A 22947-nucleotide genomic window follows, 5' to 3' on the forward strand; every position below is an offset into this window, starting at 1 on the left:
AAGAAGAGAAGAAAGAAGGAGAAAGGAGAAAGGGAAAAAGAAAGAAGAGAAGAAAGAAGGAGAAAGGAGAAAGGGAAAAAGAAAGAAAAAAAAAATAGTCACGTGCGCACCACCCTCCACGAGAGCCTCGCTGAAGTCATTTCACTTCGTGTCGTAGCACTTGGTAAGTGCTCGCCCTCTCTTCCCTCCTATTGGAGTGATTTTTCGGATTTAGGGCAAAATTTGGATTTTTGGGGAAACTGAGCTGTTGTGTATGATCTCATGGGCGATTGGCTGTGTTTTTGCTTGGGAATGAAACTTTAGGATGTTATGGACCCGTAGGATTCGACGGATCTTAATTTGACACTACGGTTTACCCGGAACAAGATTTTCAATTCTGGTGCGCTACAGTATAGCGCGAACAGTAAACTTCGAGGCCTGATTTCGTTAGTTTCCAGTTATCAGCTGAGGTTGGCTATGTTGAGACTTTTGTAGTACGTTGAACAAGCTCTGCGCGGACAGTAAGATGGCTTGAAACGGAATTCGATGGAGTAAGTTATGGCCTTAACGGTTTTGGCGCCCGAGCTGTCCATAGCAGACAGCATTGAATTTCTGTTAGGAATAAGTTTCTATTGGCGCATAGTTGTTGTTTTGTCACTAAATAAGTGTAGTTTAGCTGAGTCGTACATTAGGATGACTTGTTACTCGATTTGATCCGTTTTTCTATATATTGGATAGGGATTCGGATGAGTAAGTTCGAGTGATTACGATAGATTGGATTACGACCTTTTAAGGTAAGATGTACTTTATCTTCTAAGAATTTATAAAACTCACGCTTTAAAGATGAGCGCGTGTACTGTGGTTTGATTTTCTCGACAAGGTTAAGTAAGGTGACGTTTCAAGCATTATTTTTGCATAAACCGAATCGAGTTATTACTACCCCTTTGATTATTTGATATGGTTATTGATGATTGTTTTCTTGAAATGCTGTTTGAGGAACATATTTCTGAGCAAGGCTATGTATTTGGTTTGTTCAACTGGATTGTTGTGGTTTTTTGGATTTTGGCATTGTGATTAATGCTCATGTCCCTATGATTAGAACCCATTGAGGGAGGGGTAGTATGCATACTGTCGGGACGTCATTGAGCCGAACTACCGGTTGAAATGGGTGGTAGACCTAACCAAGAGGAGTAAACTTGGTCGCCTTGTCACGGCGTTAAATGTGGCCATAGTTGATGATGAGTACTAGATTCTTCGATGGATGGACCATCGAAAGGTGATTTGATGAGATTAATCAAAGGATTAGACCATTGATAGTTTGTTATTACTATGAGTTGCTATTTGTTTTACTTTGATGAATGCATGGTGATTTCTCGATCCGTTCGGAAGATATTGCACTTCTCACTGAGTTGTGGTTACTCACTCCATTATCTCTTTTCCTTTTCGGGTTCTTCGGTGAGCCGCAAGTAGGATCAAGCGTCCGTTAGTTGTAGGACTTTTGGGATAGTGGGGATATATTTTTGGATAAATTGTATATAGTTGGTGAGTTCGAGCTAAATAGAAAGCTATGTGTATTTGTCTTTCCGTTTTGGGAGATGAGCTCTGAATTTTTTTGTGAACATGTGACCTGTTTATCATATATATGTGGAGGTATATATTATGGATATCGGGATTTTGTTCTTACTATGAGGCTGCGTCCTTTGAGTAAAGAAGAACAGCCGTGTCATGCCCTTTTTCTCGGAGAATCGGAATGTGACATTTGTTGGTATCAGAGCCATAGATTATGATTTTTGGGTATAGATATGGGACGTTGTGAGATTGTATGGTAGACGTTAACGCGTTATCTTTTTAGATACCAAGGTTATGTTCTATGGGTGGTTTCAGGTAGTTATGAGCTCCGACTTGGATCCACCACTTATTTCTTTTGTCAAAGATAGGGGCAAGAGGGCTTTTGACTTCGATCCCGGAGATGTGCCTCAAGGTTCTAGAGGCCGGCCTTCGACAAGACGTCAAGATGATACGAGAGTAGACTTACAAGAAACAAGAGAGCAAAGCCAAAAGCTAAAGGCCCAAAATAATGTATCTGGAGTTATTGAACCTGGTGGTGATTGAGGTTCCACTTTTGCCCAATTCGGGAAGGCGAAATCACCAACTTATGATAGAAAAACTGATCCTCTTATGGCAGAACATTGGATTAGGAAGATCGAGAGAATCTTTAAAGTTGAAGAAGTCCTTGAGGATAAAAAGGTTAACTTTTCAACCCAATACTTGGAGGGTGAAGCCGAGTATTGGTGGGAGGGATTGAAGACCACTCTTGGAGATGAGGACGCGACCATTTATTGGAGGGACTTCAAGGCAGCTTTCAATGCTCAATTCTTTCCGAAGTCTTTTCAATCGAAGATGAAAAGTGATTTTCTACAAATATCACAAGGCGAATCTACCATTTTGGAATATGCGGGTCGTTTCAACCAAATGAGCAGATTTGCTGGGAGTTTCGTGACCGATGAGAAGGATAAAGCGGAGCACTTTCAAAGGGGATTATGATCTGAGATTCGTTTTGAACTCGCGTCCCTCCTACCGACAACTTATGAGGACGTGCTGGAACGAGCGATCGGGATTGAGCAAGAGATCTTGGAGAGCGGCATCGCGGGTGCTCCTCAACATAAGAGACACAAGGCTAGAAATTTCCAAGAAAGTCATATAAGTGAGGGTAACAAGCAAAGGGGCTTTAGCAGGATTGAGAAGGCAAAGAGTCGAGCTATTCTTGAACATTGCACTACTTGTGGGAAATTTCATAGTGGTCAATGTTATTGGAGGACTGGAGTTTGCTTTTTATGTGGAAAGGCGGGACATATACGACAAAATTGTCCTATACAGAGGAAGGCTCCAGCAGATAACAGATCCTGTTTTGTATGTGGGCGACCCGGACACCTAGCACGCACTTGCCCTATGCGGAAAAATGCACCTCCGGTTGATAAATCACAGGAGAATCAACAAAGGCAAAGGACAGCTGTGAAGGTTTTTGCGATGACAGAGGAGGATACAGCGGCATCTAATGCTATTGTGGTAGGTGATGTTTCTATTGCCTCACGATATGCTTACGCTTTATTTGATCCTAGTGCCACGCATTCATTTGTTTCTATGGAATTTGCTCAGAAACTTGATGTGCTGCCTAAGTCGCTTGATTGTGATTTGCGTGTGGATACTCTTACTGGGGATTTCTTGATTGCCTATTGTGTATATAAGAGATGTATGCTCCGGATTGATGATGTCGAGATGCCTGTGGATCTTGTAGAATTAAATATACAGGATTTCGATGTCATTCTAGGAATGGATTGGTTATCAACTTATCATGTTACGGTTGATTGTTATGCCAAAAAAGTTATTTTTCTACCTCCAAATCATGCTGAATTCTTTTTCTCGGGAAGTTGTAAGGTTATCTTTCCAGGGTTGATTTCAGTTTTGCAAGCAAGAAAGCTTTTGAAGAAGGGTTGCTGTGGTTATTTGGTTTATGTGAAAGATACAAATAAGGAGGTGGTAAAGTTGGAAAATGTTCCTGTTGTTCAAGATTTTCCGGATGTATTTCCCGAAGACTTACCCGATTTGCCTCTTGATAGAGAGATCGAATTCTCCATCGATTTGATGCCTAGCACCACACCCATTTCTAAGGCACCGTATCGAATGGCACCGGCTGAATTAAGAGAGTTGAAAACACAGCTGCAAGAACTCCTGGATAAGGGATTCATCCGGCCTAGTGTATCACCTTGGGGAGCTCCTGTATTATTCATGAAAAAGAAAGACAGTAGTATGAGGCTATGCATAGAATACCGTGAGCTTAATAAGGTAACGATAAAAAATAAATATCCTTTGCCTCGAATTGAGGATTTATTTGATCAACTCCAAGGGGCTCAAGTATTTTCTAAGATTGACCTCCGCTCCGGGTATCATCGGTTGAAGATTAAAGCAGATGATGTGCCTAAAACGGCTTTCGGGACGAGGTATGGCCATTATGAATTTCTTGTCATGCCTTTTGGATTAATGAACGCACATGTTGCTTTCATGGACTTGATGAACAGGGTGTTCGGGCAATATCTTGATCGATTTATTGTTGTATTCATTAATGACATTCTGGTATATTCGACGAATCCGGAAGAACACGAGAAACATTTGAGGATCGTTTTGCGGACTTTGCGTGACAAGAAACCGTATGCAAAATTCAGTAAGTGTGCGTTTTGGCTTGATCACATTGAATTTTTGGGCCATGTAATCTCAAAGGATGGCATTTCGGTTGACCCGAAGAAAGTCGAAACGATTGTTCGGTGGAGATGCCCCACTAATGTTATTGAAGTCAGAAGTTTTCTCGGCTTAGCCGGCTACTATAGGCGATTTATGGAGGGATTTTCTAGAATTGCCGGTCCACTTACTCGCTTAACCCGGAAGGGAGTTAAATTCGATTGGACAGATCAATGTGAGCGCAATTTTCAAGAACTAAAGAGACGATTGGTGTCGGCTCCAGTATTAACCTTGCTTTCGTGTATTGGTGGTTATATTATCTATTGTGATGCATCTAAAGAAGATTTAGGCTGTGTTCTTATGCGGGACGAGAAAGTTATAGCCCATGCCTCTAGACAATTGAAGCCACATGAGAAGAATTATCCGACTCATGATCTACGGTTAGCAGCAATCGTATTTGCCTTGAAAATATGGCGTCACTATCTGTATGGAGAGAGATGTGAAGTCTTTACCGATCACAAGAGTTTAAAATATATATTTTCTCGTAAAGAACTCAATATGAGACAGTGGAGATGGTTGGAATTCCTGAAATATTATGACTTGTCCATTAATTATCACCCGTGTAAGGCGAATGTAGTAGCCGATGCCTTGAGTCGTAAATCTTCCGGAAATATGGTAGTATTACTTACTTCCCGGAAGTCTATTCTTGAGGACATGCGAAAGTTGGATTTAGAGGTATTGATACATCATCTTGGCGCCCGGTTAGCTAATCTTAGAGTACAACCCACGTTGATAGACAATGTCAAAGCAAAACAGAAGGATGATCCTCGGTTGAAAAAGATTAAAGAAGGTGTCGAAGCCGGAAGGCAAGAGGACTTCAATATTCATGCCGATGAGTCATTGAGATTTCGTGGTCGACTATGTATCCCCGATGAGTCAGAATTGAAAAAGGAGATATTGCGGGAAGCCCACAGTAGCAGATTTTCTATTCATCCGGGGAGCACTAAGATGTATAGAGATTTGAGAGAAAACTTTTGGTGGGTCAACATGAAGAAATATATCGTCAAATTTATCGACCAGTGTCTTGTTTGCCAGCGGGTAAAGATTGAACATCAAAAATCAGGTGGTCAATTACATCCACTCGAGATACCTAATTGGAAATGGGAGCATATCACCATGGACTTCATTGTTGGTTTACCGAGGACGCCTAGTGGTAAGAACGCTATATGGGTAATTGTCGATCGATTGACTAAGTCGGCACACTTCTTGTCATATCGATTTGGCCTTTCAATGGAAGACATGGCGAAGCGGTACGTGAATGAAATAGTCAAGCTTCATGGGGTTCCAGTGAGCATTGTTTCTAACAGGGATCCACGGTTCGTGTCCAACTTTTGGAAGAGTCTTCAAAGAGCGTTGGATACTAGACTCAACTTCAGTACAACATTTCATCCACGGACAGACGACCGGTCGGAGAGAACCATTCAAACTTTAGAAGATATGCTGAGAGCATGTTCTATTGATTTTGGTGGCTCTTGGGACGAGCACCTCCATTTGGCGGAATTCTCTTATAATAACAGCTACCATTCCAACATCAAGATGGCTCCTTTTGAAGCTTTATATGGTCGAAAGTACAGGACACCGGTTTGTTGGGACGATGTAGGTAAGAAAAGGCTAACCGGTCCCGATTTTATACAGCAATCAGAAGAGAAAGTCGGACTTGTTCGAGAGCATTTGAGGACAGCACAAAGCCGCGAGAAAAGTTACGCCGATCTCAAACGGCGTAAGTTAGAATTCGATGTGGGTGATCATGTATTCTTAAAAGTTTCACCTATGAGGGGCGTTATGAGATTTGGTACGCGTAGCAAGCCGAGCCCTAGATATGTGGGACTGTTCTTGATATTGGAAAGGATTGGCGAGGTTGCTTATAGATTGGCATTGCCACCAGCATTATCTGGAGTGCATGACGTGTTTCATGTCTCTTTATTGCGAAAATATGTGCCAAGTCTTGATCATATATTGGATTATACTCCTTTGAGGTTAAGGGAAGATTTAAGTTATGAAGAGCAGCCTTTACGCATCGTGGATAGGAAGGATCAAGTATTACGGCGTCGTACAATCCCTTATGTGAAGATTCAATGGCAAAACCACACGGAGAGGGAGGCCACTTGGGAGCTCGAGGAGAAAGCGAGGCGCAAATATCCTCACTTGTTTGATGAATAAGGTACGTCTAAATTTCAAGGACGAAATTTATTTTGAGGAGGATAGAATGTAATATGTGAGTTATTTTTGACCGGGTCAAAATAAGTGGTGGGACCCACTTGTATTAAAAAAAGGAAAAAAAAAGGGAGCAATTGGTTTCTCTTAAAAGAGGCATCGGGAGTCTTCCATCGCATAAAGTGAAGAAAAGGAAAACAGAAAGGGGAAAGGAAGAAAAGGAGAGAAAGAAGATAAGAAAGAAGGAGAAAGGAGAAATGGAAAAAGAAAGTAAAAAAAATAGTCACGTGCGCACCACCCTCCATGAGAGCCTCGCTGAAGTCGTTTCACTTCGTGTCTTAGCACTTGGTAAGTGCTCACCCTCTCTTCCCTCCTATTGGAGTGATTTTTCGGATTTAGGGCAAAATTCGGATTTTTGGGGAAACTGAGCTTTTGTGTCTGATCTCATGGGCGATTGGCTGTGTTTTTGCTTGTGAATGAAACTTTAGGATGTTATGGACCCGTAGGATTCGACGGATCTTAATTTGACACTACAGTTGACCCGAAACAAGATTTTCAATTCTGGTGCGCTATAGTACAGCGCGAACAGTAAACTTCGAGGCTTGATTTCGTTAGTTTCTAGTTATCGGCTAAGGTTGGCTATGTTGAGACTTTTGTAGTACGTTGAACAAGTTTCGCGTGGACAGTAAGATGGCTTGAAACGGAATTCGATGGAGGAAGTTATGGCCTTAACGGTTTTGGCACCCAAGCTGTCCATAGCAGACAGTATTGAATTTCTGTTAGGGATAAGTTTCTATTGGCGCGTAGTTGTTGTTTTGTCACTAAATAAGTGTAGTTTAGCTAAGTCGTACATTAGGATGACTTGTTACTCGATTTGATCCGTTTTTCTATATATTGGATAAGGATTCGGATGAGTCGGTTCGAGTGACTACGATAGATTGGATTACGACTTTTTAAGGTGAGATGTACTTTATCTTCTAAGAATTTATAAAACTCATGCTTTAAAGATGAGCGCGTGTACTGTGGTTTGATTTTCTTGACAAGGTTAAGTAAGGTGAGGTTTCAAGCATTATTTTTGCATAAATCGGATCGAGTTATTACTATCCCTTTGATTATTTGATATGGTTATTGATGATTGTTTTACTGAAATGATGTTTGAGGAACATATTTCTGAGCAAGGCTATGTATTTGGTTTGTTCAATTGGATTGTTGTGGTTTTTTGGATTTTGGCATTGTGATTAATGCTCATGTCCCTATGATTAGAACCCACTGAAGTGGGGGTAGTATGCATACTATCGGGACGTCATTGAGCCGAACCATTGGCTAAAATGGGTGGTAGGCGTAACCAGGTGGGGTAAACTTGGTCGCCTTGTCATGGCGTTAAACGTGGCCATAGTTGATGATGAGTACTAGATTCTTCGATGGATGGACCATCGAAAGGTGATTTGATGAGATTAATCAATGGATTAGAGCATTGATAGTTTGTTATTACTATGAGTTGCTATTTGTTTTACTTTAATGAATGCATAGTGATTTCTCGATCCGCTTAGAAGATATTGTACTTCTCATCGAGCTGTGGTTGCTCACTCTGTTATCTCTTTTCCTTTTCGGGTTCTTCGGTGAGCCGCAAGTAGGATCGAGTGTCCGTTAGTCGTAGGACTTTTGGGATAGTGGGGATATATTTTTGGATAAGTTGTATATAGTTGGTGAGTTCGAGCTAAATGGAAAGCTATGTGTGTTTGTCTTTCCATTTTGGGAGATGAGCTCTGAATTTTTTTGTGAACATGTGACCTGTTTATCATATATATGTGGAGGTATGTATTATGGATATTAGGTTTTTGTTCTTACTATGAGGCTGCGTCCTTAGAGTAAAAAAGGATGGCCGTGTCATGCCCTTTTTCTCGGAGAATCGGGATGTGACATATAAAGAGCATTTTGACTAAGTGTCTTGAATACCGGAAGTCTTTGCGGTGATCGGAAAGTGCAAGTGTTGGGTCAATGGAAGAAGCAATTATGTCTCCTAGTTTTCTTCCAAAAAGAGTTAGGGTTTGAAAGCATCATTTACCGAAAAGCTTGAGACATCATCCATGCATGAACGGCCTTTCATGTCCTCACGCGTGCCTGTCTGATCTCCTAGTAATGGAATTGGACCATGAAGAGGATGTACGATCTCATAAATGCATGTAGTGTCGCGTTTCATACCTCGAAATCGAATTAAATCGAAAGAATGGGATGAAATGGAAAAGGAACTCCGTGAAACGTGGGAATTGAACAAAATTGATGTCATTGTGTTTGGTCATAAAGATAAGTTTGATGGAATATAATTTACTTATAAAATAATATACCATCTCTGAACAAAAATTGATACATCAAATAACAATACTTGAATGACATCAACAATTTTACTCTATGTCACAATATAAATTAAGATAATGAAAGTGGCATCCACCCGAGAAAAAGCACTTGTTGTTCTTGGGTTATTAGGAGCATCCCGAAAACGTTTGGGTCAAAATATGACTTTCTAATTAAGTTTCGAGTAAGTGAATGCTACCAAAAGGAGCGGAGCACATAGAAGAAGCCCAAAAATCAGCCCAAGAAAGGGAGTTGGGGCCCATTCTTGGAGCCTCTCTGTCTCTATCTTCATTAATCAAAGTGAAGATTTGGCTCTAGTCAAGAATATGACATTGACCAACCAAAAGGAGAGAGGTTAAGAATATGAAACTCAACGTAAAAGGTTGAGAATGGGACGGATTGCTAAGTTCAATTGAATCCATACATAAGTTGGGAAAATGACAACTTTAGTGTCAAAAGTTGTATAGGGAGATCACTTTGGTGTCAAAAGTTTTCGTGGGATCACTTGAGTGCCAATTCGAAGATAAAAGGATTGCATTGGTGCATCCGACGAAATTTTCCGACCAAAACTGCCATGTGTCATTAATAATTAATTTTTTAATATAAAATGACATTAAAAAATAATAATAAGTCCACGTGGGCTGCCACATGGACTTCTACATTTTAAAATAAAATCAAATTCAAATCTAAAAATTAGCTAAAAATAAATTCGTTTAAAATACAAATTGTATTTAACATAAAAATAAAAATAAGTTTAAAATTTAATAAAAACCTTAAAAAAAACAACGTTTCGGGTTATTAGGCGGTGAGGGCTGGCTTTCACAAGCCCTTGCCGCCCGCCCCTACCATCATCGGTGGTGGTGAGGTATGGCCGGCGGGGGTTGTTGAGCCCCGACGAAAGGCTAGCGAGTGCCTGCGGGCTCTCGCCGGATCTAGACGAGAGTCACGGCCTCCCCCGGATCAAGCAAGGATCGCCGGCCCTTGCCTAGGTCCGGCCGAGGACGGCCACTAGCGAGGGTTGGCCGCTAGTGGCGGCCCTCGACTAGACTTGCGCGAGGGCCCGTAGGCCCTCACATGTGGCCGATGGAGGTCACTAGCCCCCGGCCGAGGCTTAGCAACCTCCACTGGCCATGCCCCATCCTCACCGGTCATTACCGGTGACAGTGGAGCGATCCTCGCCGCCCGTTCCGCAACTTCTTCTACTTTTTTTTGGGGTTACTAAAATTTCATGCCGACGTGGCTTCGGCAATGTCCAATCAACAATTAAAAAAGGTAAAATAAAGAATATTAAAAATAAAAATACAAACTTAATTACTTTACAAAAATAAATAAAAATCTAAAATTTGGAAAAAATAAATATCAAAAATATAAATTTTATTTAAAAAAATTAAAAATTATGTTAAAAAATTAACAAAATAAAACAATTGTTTTTTCAAAAAATTGATACTTTAAGTGATCCAAATGAAACTTTTGACACTAAAATGATCTCTATACATAACTTTTGACAGCAAAAGTGTCTTTTTCCCCGCACAAGTTACTTTGTTTAGAGCCAAATTGGGTACCAAGTTGTTTGTTTTACAATATCATGAACCACATGGCAATTTGAAATTTATCATTAAAAATACTAATAAAGAATAAAAGAAAACCTCAGATTAACCCACTTTTAAATGCCGATTAGTACGCGGTCTAGAGATTTGATTAGTGAATAAAAGCAGCAACACCATGCCTATGGCCTTATTATGATGAAGACCAAGATTACTTCTTGAAGGTCCACATGATCCGGTGTGGATCTTTTATCATCTTATATTGTAGGAAGACAAATATATGAACCAAGAAGCAACTTCAACAAGGAGGAATCGAGATTGACACTTGAAATCCTTTTTATTGACAGCAGAGAAAGCCAAACGAAATCGAAATCACAGAGTTTGAGCTCAGAGCTCAAGACCCTTAACTATGGTAAAAAGCAAGAACAGAGGACACCGACATACATACATACACGGTGCTCGTGGGGTTGCACAGATCAACTAGCCAAAATTTGAAGAGAAACACCCCAAGGCATGAGGCTGTCGTTTCAAGAGAGATTCTGACGCACCCACAACCGATTTTGGCCTAGAGTATAAGAATGGATGACCCCGAAGTGGCTGACCAAATTGTGATCTTCGCTGTTCCTACGGAGCCGATCAATAAATTCCCCATTCATGTCGTACAGGTGCAGTTCTTCAAGACAAGTGAGAATGTTTATGCCCAAGGGAAGCATATTCAATTTCTAGCACTTGCAAACCGTCAACTTTTCGAGAGCAGGCATTGCATCGACCTGCACAACCACCGTGCTCGGCCCGCTGAATTGTTCAATCCGACGTATTTTCAGCTTCCCGAACGTGTTTGCCTCGAATGCCGGTGTTTGCCCCGTAAAAGCATCGACCATATTGAGCTCCATCAGATTAGGGAAGTCCTGAAGAGCTTGGAGTGGGTTGATGTTTAATCTCGACCACTTTAGGACGACTTTGATGAGACTCTGCGGTGAAGAAATCCACTTGGGTGACTTTTGCGGTTGCCCTTTTAAGTAAAGGTGTTGAATAAACTCGAAACCGGGCTTAATCTGAATATGATCCAATTCAAGATAGTGCCTTGATACCGCCCTTAGATCAAGTGTTGAAAGATGCTCCATTTTTTGGATGGACTCGCAGACTTTTCTTCCATCCTTGCTCTTCAAATTTATGAGTCCGAGCTTCCTTAAATGGATCATACCATCCAATTGTTTCATAAGCTCGGTTGTAGCCATTACAAGCGACAACTTTTGTACGTTGGATAAGGCCCGTCTTCCACTGAGCATCTCTACGCCCTTTGCACCATCAAAAGTCATGCGGTTCTTCCCGTCATATCTATACACAAGCAAATGACGCAATCGGTTGTCGCGACCCTCTCCGTCGGTCGGTCCCGGCGGGGTGAGAAGGGTTAACGAGCCGATTCCCCCTCTTTATATGTATATAGGGGATCGCGGGTCTCTCCCAAGACCCATTACTCGAATCGCGATGTCGGGTAAAATTTTTCAAATATCGAAATTGACCTTGTGTGGTCGGGTGGCATGTACGATGTATACATGCAATTTTGGAGTCGCCACCGATCGATTTATTGGAAGGTACGATCGGAAAACCTTACCGAGCGGTCGGGAGAAACCGTTCGGTTCCGCGAAAACCGGAGATTTTGGGTCCGGGGACTTGGTTACGTCAAATTTTAAATTGACGCCCTTTCGGTTACCGATGTCGAGTGTTTTTCTAACCTAGGATTTCATGCAGATGCGATATCGGGTGAGGTAGGCTCTAACGGTTCTAAGTTTTCACGCAGATGGGGATTTTCTATTCTAATCAATCACAATCGAAAAAAATTTAATGCGCAATCAAAACAAACAAGATCAATTAAATCAATCAATCATACGGACATGTCTAAAATGGCCCTATCGACCCACACAAAAATCAAATTTGGGTGTCGGGGTGATTTGGTAAAAATTTTGGGCGAATGGCCCGGAAGGGTAGAATGGTCATTTTTTGAGGTTCGGGACCCGAAAATCACAAAATTAGAGTCGGGCCAGTTGAATGTGGCCATTTCCCATTTTTTGTGATTTTATGGAATTTTTCTAATTTTTTCTATTTTTTGGAATTTTTACTTATTTTTCAAAAATATTGGGAATTATCCGGATCGACACGGATCGACCCTCGAAGTCTCAAAATTTTCGATCCAGACTTTATGAGTCCCGAATCGATCTAGGAATTTTTAGAAATTTTTTGTGAAAATCTGGGAATTTTTATGAATTTTCTAAGTATTTTTGCAATTTTTTTGGATTTTTGGAAATTTCTTTTTATTTTTTTATTAAAGAACCGGACCGGGTCAACCCGGTCAACGACCGGTTAACCCGGTCCGACCGCTCGCAGACCACTCGCTCAACACAAAAACGACACCGTCCCCTATTTTCTATTAATTTTTGATTTTCTAAAATATTTTCTAAATATTCGAATATACGAAAAAGGAACGGAAGGCCGAGATCAACTCGGGAATCGATCTCGGCCGTCGATCCTCGCCTAAGTGAAACGACGTCGCCTCGGGTCTACACACTCAAAAACGACGCCGCACGCTTTAGAGGACATGGACGGTCACGATCTACCTCAATTCTAATCCGCACCGTTCATTCCACTTAGACCAAAACGACGCCGTACGTTTCAACTAAACGGACGGTTGAGATCTAACCTAGATTTAATCTAAGCCGTTCGTTTTTCTCTTAGACAAAACGACGTCGCACGCTTTAAGACCTTGAACGGCTGCGATCAATCCTAGCTGTAATCCCGGCCGTCCATTCCCTATCTACTCTAAACGATGTCGCCAAGACTCTATCAAACGGCACCGTTTATGATTTATTGAATTATTTACCTAATATATCTAATATCCGAAAATACAAAAAGAGGATCGAACGGCCGAGAATCAAACCTATCGAATTATCTCAGCCGTTCGATCGAGTCCGAGTCAGCTCGCTCGCACCAATGGCCGAGCCGACTCGGACGCTTGCTAGACCAACCGGAGGGAGCCACGTAGGACGTTTGACCTTTTGACCGAGCCACGTCGGTCGTCTTCTTCGTTGCGACGACGTGAAATGGACGGCCGAGAGCTCTCCGGCGAGATCCAACGGTGAGATCTCGCCGGAAAAGTCTCAAACCAACGGCGATCGACTCCATTCAACCTCTAGATTAACATACTAAAAAATCAAGACATTCTATCCACGGAATCAACAAGAATCAAGCTTATACAGTCTCGGCCTTGCTTAGTTCAAACATACGATCCAGGGCACAATAATCCAATTCCTTCACAAAAACACTCAAATAGAAGTTCCAGAGGCTTACCTCGAGCTCAGATCGAGCTCGCATGACCTAGGATTTCCTAGGTAGGCTTCGACAGTGTTCGGCCATGGAGGTTAGAATTGACGGACTCGATTGATGATGTTCGTGCAAAATCAAAGCCGTAACAAAATGCAGGAAGGATCAGCAACATTCAAGGACCAAAACACACACAATAATTGCAATGATTGTGTCTAAAACCTTGAGATGCCATGAACATGCCGAGCCAAGTTCGAGAGATCGACTTATCGTTTTAGGAGCTCGCATGTTGATTAAGCTGGCGCGATCGAATCCCCGAGCCTAGACGAAGCTTCCGGACGTGATTTCAAGTCTCGATTCACTCTGGATTGGCCTCACCAAGAGCTTATAGTCGAGCTCGAGTTCTCGACCGAACGAGCGGGAGAACGAACTCTCTCTCGTTTTCTCTCTCTCTCTCTCTAGTTTTCTCAACCCCCTTACTAACATAATGAGCCTCTCTTGATCGAGAATCTTCTCGGCCTTTTATAGTTGGTTTTGAATTTGGGCGCGCGCACGGGCGAGCTTGGCCGAGCTGTCCACACGTGTGGATACGCGCAAAATGGCTCGCCGGACGGTGACGGAATCGTTAAGATTCCGTCCAAAAAGCCGTTTGAAGTCCGTTGGGTCCAAAACGAGCGTGAATTGCCCTTGAATTCAAAAATGTTGACTTCCGCCGCACCGAGCCTTTGACCATCAATTCCGGCCACCTCCGGCAGCCATTAGCCCCGCCGCCGGTGGAGATTGATGCGGGTTGTTCCAATGAACAAAAGCCCTAGGTTAATTGGATTGATAAGGCACGAATTGACCTTCAATTTGTCCATTGAATTTCAGCTTTAAAACCTGCAAAATGCACGAACTCGGTGAAGAAGATGAAGTACTGTTCTAGACCGGTTCGACCGGTCCGACCGGCGATTAGACCGGTCTGAACCGGTTCAGGTAAAATTCATAGAATTTTCAAAATTAATCAAGATTGAATGGGAATTTTTGCAATTAAACCTCAAAATTGGATTCTAGGGCCTGGATATTATCTAGAAATGTGTTTTTGCCCAAAATTTCCTATCAATTTGCACAAAAACCCCAAATGTTTCAAAATTCCCAATTTGGGGAAAACCCCAATTGGATGTCAATTCGACCAAATTGGACTATTAAACCCATTCCAATCGATTTGAAATGCATGAAAATATAGGGGGACAGTCCAATTTTACCATGATAGTCCCTCAATTAAAAGTAATTTCAAAAATTGGCCAATTGAGGGACTAAATTGCAAATAATTTGGGAATTTTGTGTCTAATTCGTGCAATTCCTGCAATTGTGGGTGCAATTGATCAAATTGAAGTTCAAAGGGACCACAATTGAATGTCTAGACTCCAAATGTGCAAAAATTGCAAATAAAAAGACTCAATGGGTATTTTTTGTGCAAATTCAACCTTAGGCATTGTGAAGAAACACCTAAAATTGAACTCAATTTTCAATTTCTCTTGAAGTCAATATGAAAAGGGAATTAAAATAAAAATATTGAACATTTTTCTGTATTTTTGTGACCTCGAAAAGTATTTTTTTTATGAATTTTCAAGTATTTTCCTATTTTCCTAAAATATTAAAAAATGCGAAAAATATGAAAAATTATTTTTTGTTCCAAATTGGTTCCTTAAGCTTGGCCAAGGCTTCCAATGTTGATTTTTCAATTTTTTTTTAATTTTTTTGTGAATTTTTAATGAATTTTGAAAAATAAAACTAAAGGAAAACCGACTAAAAATTCGGGTGTCAACAGTTGCCCCTCTTTGAAAGTAATCTCGGTTTAGAGGTTGCTTTCAAAGACAAGGTGACACCTGGATCCTTAATCGACTCTGCTGGGGAAAAATTCTAAAGAAAATAAGTCTTGACATTCGATTGCCTTACCTCTCTTGTTAAAGTTCTAACTCCGTGGGGAATTGTTTGAGTTCATGCTCATTTATATGAAAGGGAGATGAAAAGAGAGAGAGACTTACCCGTAGCTCACCTGTCTATGGTTTGAGATTTGTCGATCCGAGGTTGAAAAATTGAATGCACGGAATTACCTGTGAACGGTTTGGCACGATTTTGCAATGGTCGGCGTCCGTCCGGTGTCGAGTGGTGGTCTGAAGATTTGTGGGGAAGGTTCACCCTTGTAACAAAGGGGTTTTACCTATTCAAAATGGGTTTGACTATCCATTGGGGATTCATCATGTAAAAGAGGGCAGATCGGCTTTCGTCTATCGAGCTCCTCACCGTTCGGAAGGGAGGTTCACCCTTGTAACAAAGGGGTTTCACCTATTTAAAAGAGATTGGCTATCCTCCATGCGGGGACTCACCATCTAAAAAGCAGATCGGCGTTCGTCTCTCCAGCTACTTACCGTCTGAAAGGGAGGTTCACCCTTGTAACAAAGGGGTTTCACCTATTTAAAAGAGATTGGCTATCCTCCATGCGGGGACTCACCATCTAAAAAGCAGATCGGCTTTCGTCTCTCCAGCTACTCACCGTCTGAAAGAGAGGTTCACCCTTGTAACAAAGGGGTTTCACCTATTTAAAAGAGATTGGCTATCCTCCATGCGGGGACTCACCATCTAAAAAGCAGATCGGCTTTCGTCTCTCCAGCTACTCACCGTCTGAAAGGGAGGTTCACCCTTGTAACAAAGGGGTTTCACCTATTTAAAAGAGATTGGCTATCCTCCATGCGGGGACTCACCATCTAAAAAGCGGATCGGCTTTCGTCTCTCCAGCTACTCACCGTTTGAAAGGGAGGTTCACCCTTGTAACAAAGGGGTTTCACCTATTTAAAAGCGATTGGCTATCCTCCATGCGGGGACTCACCATCTAAAAAGCGGATCGGCTTTCGTCTCTCCAGCTACTCACCGTCCGAAAGGGAGGTTCACCTTTGTAACAAAGGGGTTTCACCTATTTAAAAGGGATTGGCTATCCTCCATGCGGGGACTCACCATCTAAAAGGCAGATCGGCTTTCGTCTCTCCAGCTACTCACCGTCCGAGAGGGTGCCATCTGAGGACCTAGGTTGACTAGTGTACCTACAGAGCTCAAACCCTATTTCAAATTTTCTAAAAAGCAGATCGGCTTTCGTCTCTCCAGCTACTCACCGTCCGAGAGGGGAAGGTTCACCCTTGTAACAAAGGGGTTTCATCTATTTAAAAGAGATTGGCTATCCTCAATGCGGGGACTCACCATCTAAAAAGCAGATCGGCTTTCGTCTCTCTAGCTACTCACCGTCCGAGAGGGCGCCATCCGAGGACCTAGGTTGACTAGTGTACCTACAGAGCTCAAACCCTATTTCAAATTTTCTAAAAAGTAGATCGGTTTTCGTCTCTCCAGCTACTCACCGTCCGAGAGGGTGCCATCTGAGGACCTAGGTTAACTAGTGTACCTACAGAGCTCAAACCCTATTTCAAATTTTCTAAAAAGCAGATCGGTTTTCGTCTCTCCAGCTACTCACCGTCCGAGAGGGTGCCATCTGAGGACCTAGGTTGACTAGTGTACCTACGGAGCTCAAACCCTATTTCAAATTTTCTAAAAAGCAGATCGGTTTTCGTCTCTCCAACTACTCACCGTCCGAGAGGGTGCCATCCGAGGACCTAGGTTGACTAGTGTACCTACTGAGCTCAAACCCTATTTCAATTTTCTAAAAGAGGATCTCGAGGACCGGGGATGCCGGAAGACACGCAGAAAATCCAAGTTAGTCAAATCTTTAAAATGTAACTTTTCCGAGGATTTGGGATCACCGGGGAACCTGCAGAAAGTTCAATCAAATATCGTTAGAATGACAATTCCAAGTTTTGGAGAGAAACTCAAAAATTCCAAACAGATTTTCAAAGAATAATTGCGAGGGAAATGTATCCAATCACAAGTTCACATTTTCACTGGGGATGGATTTTGAATGACACATCCTGAGTGTTCTACAAAAAAGGTTGTTTTAGAAGTTTTTTCAAAAGGGTTTTCCTTCATCCAAGAGGGCTTCTCACCATTTGGGAAGGCTTTTCTTGAAATTCAAATCTGCTCACGTAAAACCTAACCTTGAGGTTTCGGGATCATTCGAGATGCATACAATCCGATTAATCAGAGAAGGCATTTTAAAAGGGACCGTAATTCGGGCCAGGTCAAAGGCTTATCAAAGGATATTCATTTTGAGGCTTAGAAATGTATCTTGATCGACAATAACTTCTTCGGGTTTACAAGTTAAGAACCCCGAAGTCATGATAAGACATGATTATACTTACCTCTTTAAGCGGTAGCTTCCTGTATGATTTCTTGCATTAACCTGAAACACCTCTTAGATCGGAAAAGTTTTGGTGACAGGTTGTATTTTGGCTTAAGGTGGGCTCTTTAAGAACGGCCATATTTTCAAAAAGGGGTGAACTTTGGTGATCACCTTAACATTTTTCCAGCATTCATTTGCTTTTGCAATTGATTCATGCTCGTTCTTTCTTCAATGATTTTGAGGATTTTCTTCTTTTCATCTTGCTGATTTTTCTTCAGGATTTGCCCCTTTTCGGGGTGCTCTTTTCATGGGCTTTGGCCTTGCTTTTACCAGGCACTTTACTTTTTCTAGCCCTCTCATTCTTCATTTTTTGCATTGACTGGTTCTTTCGAGACCAGTATCAAAAATTCTTCCGATCGTGCTTTTTGACTCATTGCTGGTAATTCCTTTCTTTTGCCCCAGTGTGGGGAGGGTGATCACCAACAAGGGTTTAGAAATGAATATTCAAAGGCTCAAATTGGTTCTTCAAAGGGTAAGTGTTTGGGGATATAGAAATGAAGTGCTTTTCTTCACTTTGAGGTGTTCCAAGTCTCTGCGTGAAATCACCTGAAGCTATCACAAAAAGATTGATGCAAGTTAGCACAATAAAGTCTTACCCGATCTTTTCTCCAAGAAATCATCCAATGAACCTCCAAATATGCCCCAGTGTGGGGTGGTTCTTGACAGGGTTGTATTCATAAAATTCTCCCTTTTTGGCTCGGATTGGTTATCAAGGGATATAAATGCGTATGGATAATTTTGAAATGGAAACGCCTTTCATCACTTCAATCCATGTAATCACCGCGAATGATCCCTACGTCCCGAGGATAAGCTTTTACACTCTGTCACTCCCCACTCATCACTCAAGTGTATCATGGACGTATTTAAGGACAAAGTTTGCCTCTTTTCATCTAAAGGATCACTCTCTTGAAAAATTTTCAAAACATGCCCTTTTTATGGAAACTCGGGGCGTTTTCATCAAAATTCATCGTTTGCAAAATGTTCTCATCAAAAGATATATTCAAAGGATGTTTCTGAAACTTGTAATGAATGTCTCTTTGAAAGGGCCTTGTGGCTCTATGAATCCAAGTTTTTCAATTTCGAGCACGACGGCGTATGAAAATTCTTTGTAAAGGAAGAGAACCTCAAACCTGTCTTCTTCAAATATTGGCTTCTGTCCCCTGTAAAAACAAAAGGAAACAATCAACTCAAGATATTCAAAATTTTAAGTTCCGAAGCAATTTCTTCTCATCTCCTCCGGATGTTGACTCCCGTTTCCTGTAAAAACAAAAGGAAACGATCGGTTCAAGATATTCAAAATTTCAAATCCCGAAGCGACTTCCTCCCGTCTTCTTCGGATGTTGACTCCTGTTTCCTGTAAAATCAAAAGGAAACAATCAGCTCAAGATATTCAAAATTTTAAGTTCCGAAGCAATTTCTTCTCATCTCTTCCGGACGTTGATTCCCATTTCCTGTAAAAAAAAAACAAAAGGAATCGATCGTGTCGTGATATTCAAAATCAGTAGTCCAAAATGACAAATAGCTTCCCTGTTTTGATCCGTGGCTCAGTAGGATTCCTCCCGACTCCCATCCACCTACAAAATACAAATGTATGCAAATGTATGTATGCAAATGTCATACGAATGCAAAACTCTATGTGACTCGGATTCGCTCATCAATCGCTCCGAAGCTCAATTTATTTCAAGGAAAATATCTCTTCACGGCGTCGCATTTCTTGGACTCGCTAATTCTTCTCCATCCATGTTTACAAGTATAAGAGCTCCCCCGGATAAGACCTTCCGAATCACGTAGGGGCCTTCATAATTTGGCATAAATTTGCCTCCTGGATGTTGGGCATTTGGGAGCATTTTCTTCACAACTAGCATCCCCGCTTCAAAACTTCTAGGCTTGACCTTCTTGTTAAAGGCTACGGCCACTTTCTTCCGATAACTTTGACCATGACAGATAGCCCTTAATCGCTTTTCATCAATCAAATTCAATTGTTCGTGTCTCTGCCGGTCCCACTCATCTTCTGTGAGTTCTACCCGAGACAGGATCCTTAAAGAGGGGATTTCCACCTCTACCGGTAGGACTGCTTCCATACCGTATACCAAAGAATAGGGAGTTGCCCCGGTTGAAGTACGAATTGAAGTTCGGTAGGCCATGAGAGCATATGACAATCTTTCATGCCAATCTCTATATTTCTCAGCAGTCTTAGCTAATATCTTCTTGATGTTCTTGTTAGCCGCTTCTACTGCTCCATTCATTTGTGGGCGGTAAGGTGAAGAATTAAGGTGTTGTACCTTAAATTGTTCCAATAGTTGATCGACAACCTTGTTATTCAAGTTGGAGCCATTGTCGATGATGATGGCTCTTGGAACTCCATATCTTGAAATAATATCTCGCTTGATGAATTTAGCCACGCTGTTCGCAGTGACATTGGCATACGAGCTAGCTTCAATCCATTTGGTGAAGTAGTCAATAGCTACTAGAATAAAACGATGTCCGTTGGAGGCCTTTGGATTGATAGGGCCAATCATATCAATTCCCCACATGCAAAATGGCCAGGGCTCTGACATTTGATGTAGCTCGGTTGGCGGTGCATTTATCCTGTCGCCGTACACTTGGCATTGATGACAGGATCTAACATGTTGGTTGCAATCCGACTCGATAGTCATCCAAGAATATCCGAGTCTCATGATCTTCTTAGCGAGGGGGTGGCCATTCATATGCGGTCCGCATTCTCCTTCATGAATCTCTTTCATAATGAGATTCGCTTCTTTCGAATTCACGCACCTCAATAGGACTGAGTCAAAGGATCTCTTGTATAGGATCCGTCCGCTGAGGAAAAATTTAGATGCCATCTTGCTTATGTACTTTTTATCTTCTGGTTGACTGTCTTGTGGGAATTCGCCCTTCAGCACGTAATTCTTAAGGTCATGATACCACGGTTCTTCATCGGGTTCTTCTTCAATGACCATGCAAGTATGCGAGTTGCTCCAAGATGTCAATCCTTAATGGCTCTATCTCAAGGCCATCTTGCACTTGTAACATTGCTGATAATGTGGCCGAGCATCAGCAAAGTGATTCGAGTTCTTGGCGGATATTCGAAAGTGATCTCTTCAAAGCGTTGGATCGGCTTTTCTAGGTATTTATGATAAGGAATAAGCTTGGGATCCTTCGTCTTCCACTCTCCTTGAGTTTGTAAAATAATCAGCATGGAATCTCCATATACCAAGAGCTTCTTCACCTTTAATGATATGGCCAATTGTAACCCAAGAATGCAAGGCTTCATATTCGAAATATTGTTAGTGCAGGGGAATACCAACTTGGCTGAAACCGGATAATGTTGATCTTCGGGGGATATCGAACCGCCCCAAGACACGATCCAAGTGAGGTTCACTGCGCCGTCGAAATACATTGTCCATTTGTCTTCGGATATGTTCAGAATTTGACCTCCTTTGTTTCGCTCTAAAACATCTTTAGGAGGATTCTCGGCTAGCATGTCAGCAATTGCTCTTCCCTTGACAGACTTTTGGGGAGAGGTTTTGATATCAAACTCTGAAAGCGATATCCGCCATTTAGCCATCTTTCCTAGCAGCGTTGGCTTCTCCAAAAGGTACTTGATAGGGTCATTTTCAGTGACCAGCTCTATATGATAATGCAAGGTATATCTTGCCTCAATCTGTGGAGGACCCAAACCAATGCTACGCAAGTCCTTTCCACCGCTTGGGTATTTGACTTGGGATGTTGTGAACTTTTTGCTCAAATAATATATAGCCCGTTCCTTATGATCCTTGGGGTTAGTTTGGGCAAGTAAAGCTCCCAAAGACTCATCGTTAACCGTCGGATATAGAGTTAAAGGAACGTTAGGGATAGGAGGTACCAACACTGGAGGTTGTACCGGGTATTCCTTGATCTTCTCAAATGCTTGTTGGCATTCCGCATCCCACTTTACTTTTGCGCCTTTCTTTAACTGCTTGAAGAAAGGTTTCGCCGTTTCTGATAGTTGAGATATGAATCTGGATATATAATTCAATCTTCCCAGTAGACCCCTTACTTCTTTGACAGTAGAGGGAGTCCCTATTTCCCATATAGCCTTGATCTTGGAAGGGTCGATTTCAATACCACGATTGCTCACCACAAACCCTAGCAGTTTTCCGGATCTTGCGCCAAATACGCATTTTGCCGGATTCAACTTGAGCTTATACTTTCTTAATCGATCAAATAACTTCTTCAGCACTTTAACATGGTATTCTCCAGGCTTGGACTTGGCAATCATATCATCCACATAGACCTCGATCTCCTTATGTATCATATCATGAAAAAGGGTCACCATAACCCTTTGATATGTTGCCCCCGCATTCTTCAATCCAAAGGGCATTACCTTGTAAATGAAGGTTCCCCATTGTGTAGTGAATGAGGTCTTGATCTTATCTTCTTCCTTTAGCATGATCTGATTATATCCCGAGAATCCATCCATAAAGGAGAATAATTCAAAGCCCGCGATGCTGTCGACGAGCACATCAATATGCGGTAAGGGAAAATCATCCTTCGGACTAGCTTTGTTCAAGTCTCGATAATCCACACATATTCTAATTCTCCCGTCTTTCTTCTTCTTTTCGGGTACGATGTTGGCGACCCAATCAGCATATGGGACAGCCTCGATAAATCCAACTTTAAGGAGTTTCATCACCTCTTCCTTGATCTTATCCGCCGGTTTAGGATTCATTCTTCCGGGTGATTGATTTACTGGTGTGCAAGAAGGATTGGTGGGCAGAGCATGCTCCACAATTTCACGATCCAAACCTGGCATGTCAGCATATGACCAAGCGAAAATATCTTGATATTCCTTGAGCAATACCGTCATTCTTAAAACATCCGCTGCGGACGGTGTCCTCCTATTTTCACTTCCTTGACGCAAATGAATCTCCCGAGATTAATAGTGATGGGTTCTTCGAAATAGGGGGTTTAGATTCTTCAAAACAATCCCATTCTTTCTTG

This window comes from Rhodamnia argentea, chromosome 2 (genome assembly GCF_020921035.1).
Source record: "Rhodamnia argentea isolate NSW1041297 chromosome 2, ASM2092103v1, whole genome shotgun sequence".
In the NCBI taxonomy this organism is placed as follows: Eukaryota; Viridiplantae; Streptophyta; class Magnoliopsida; order Myrtales; family Myrtaceae; genus Rhodamnia; species Rhodamnia argentea.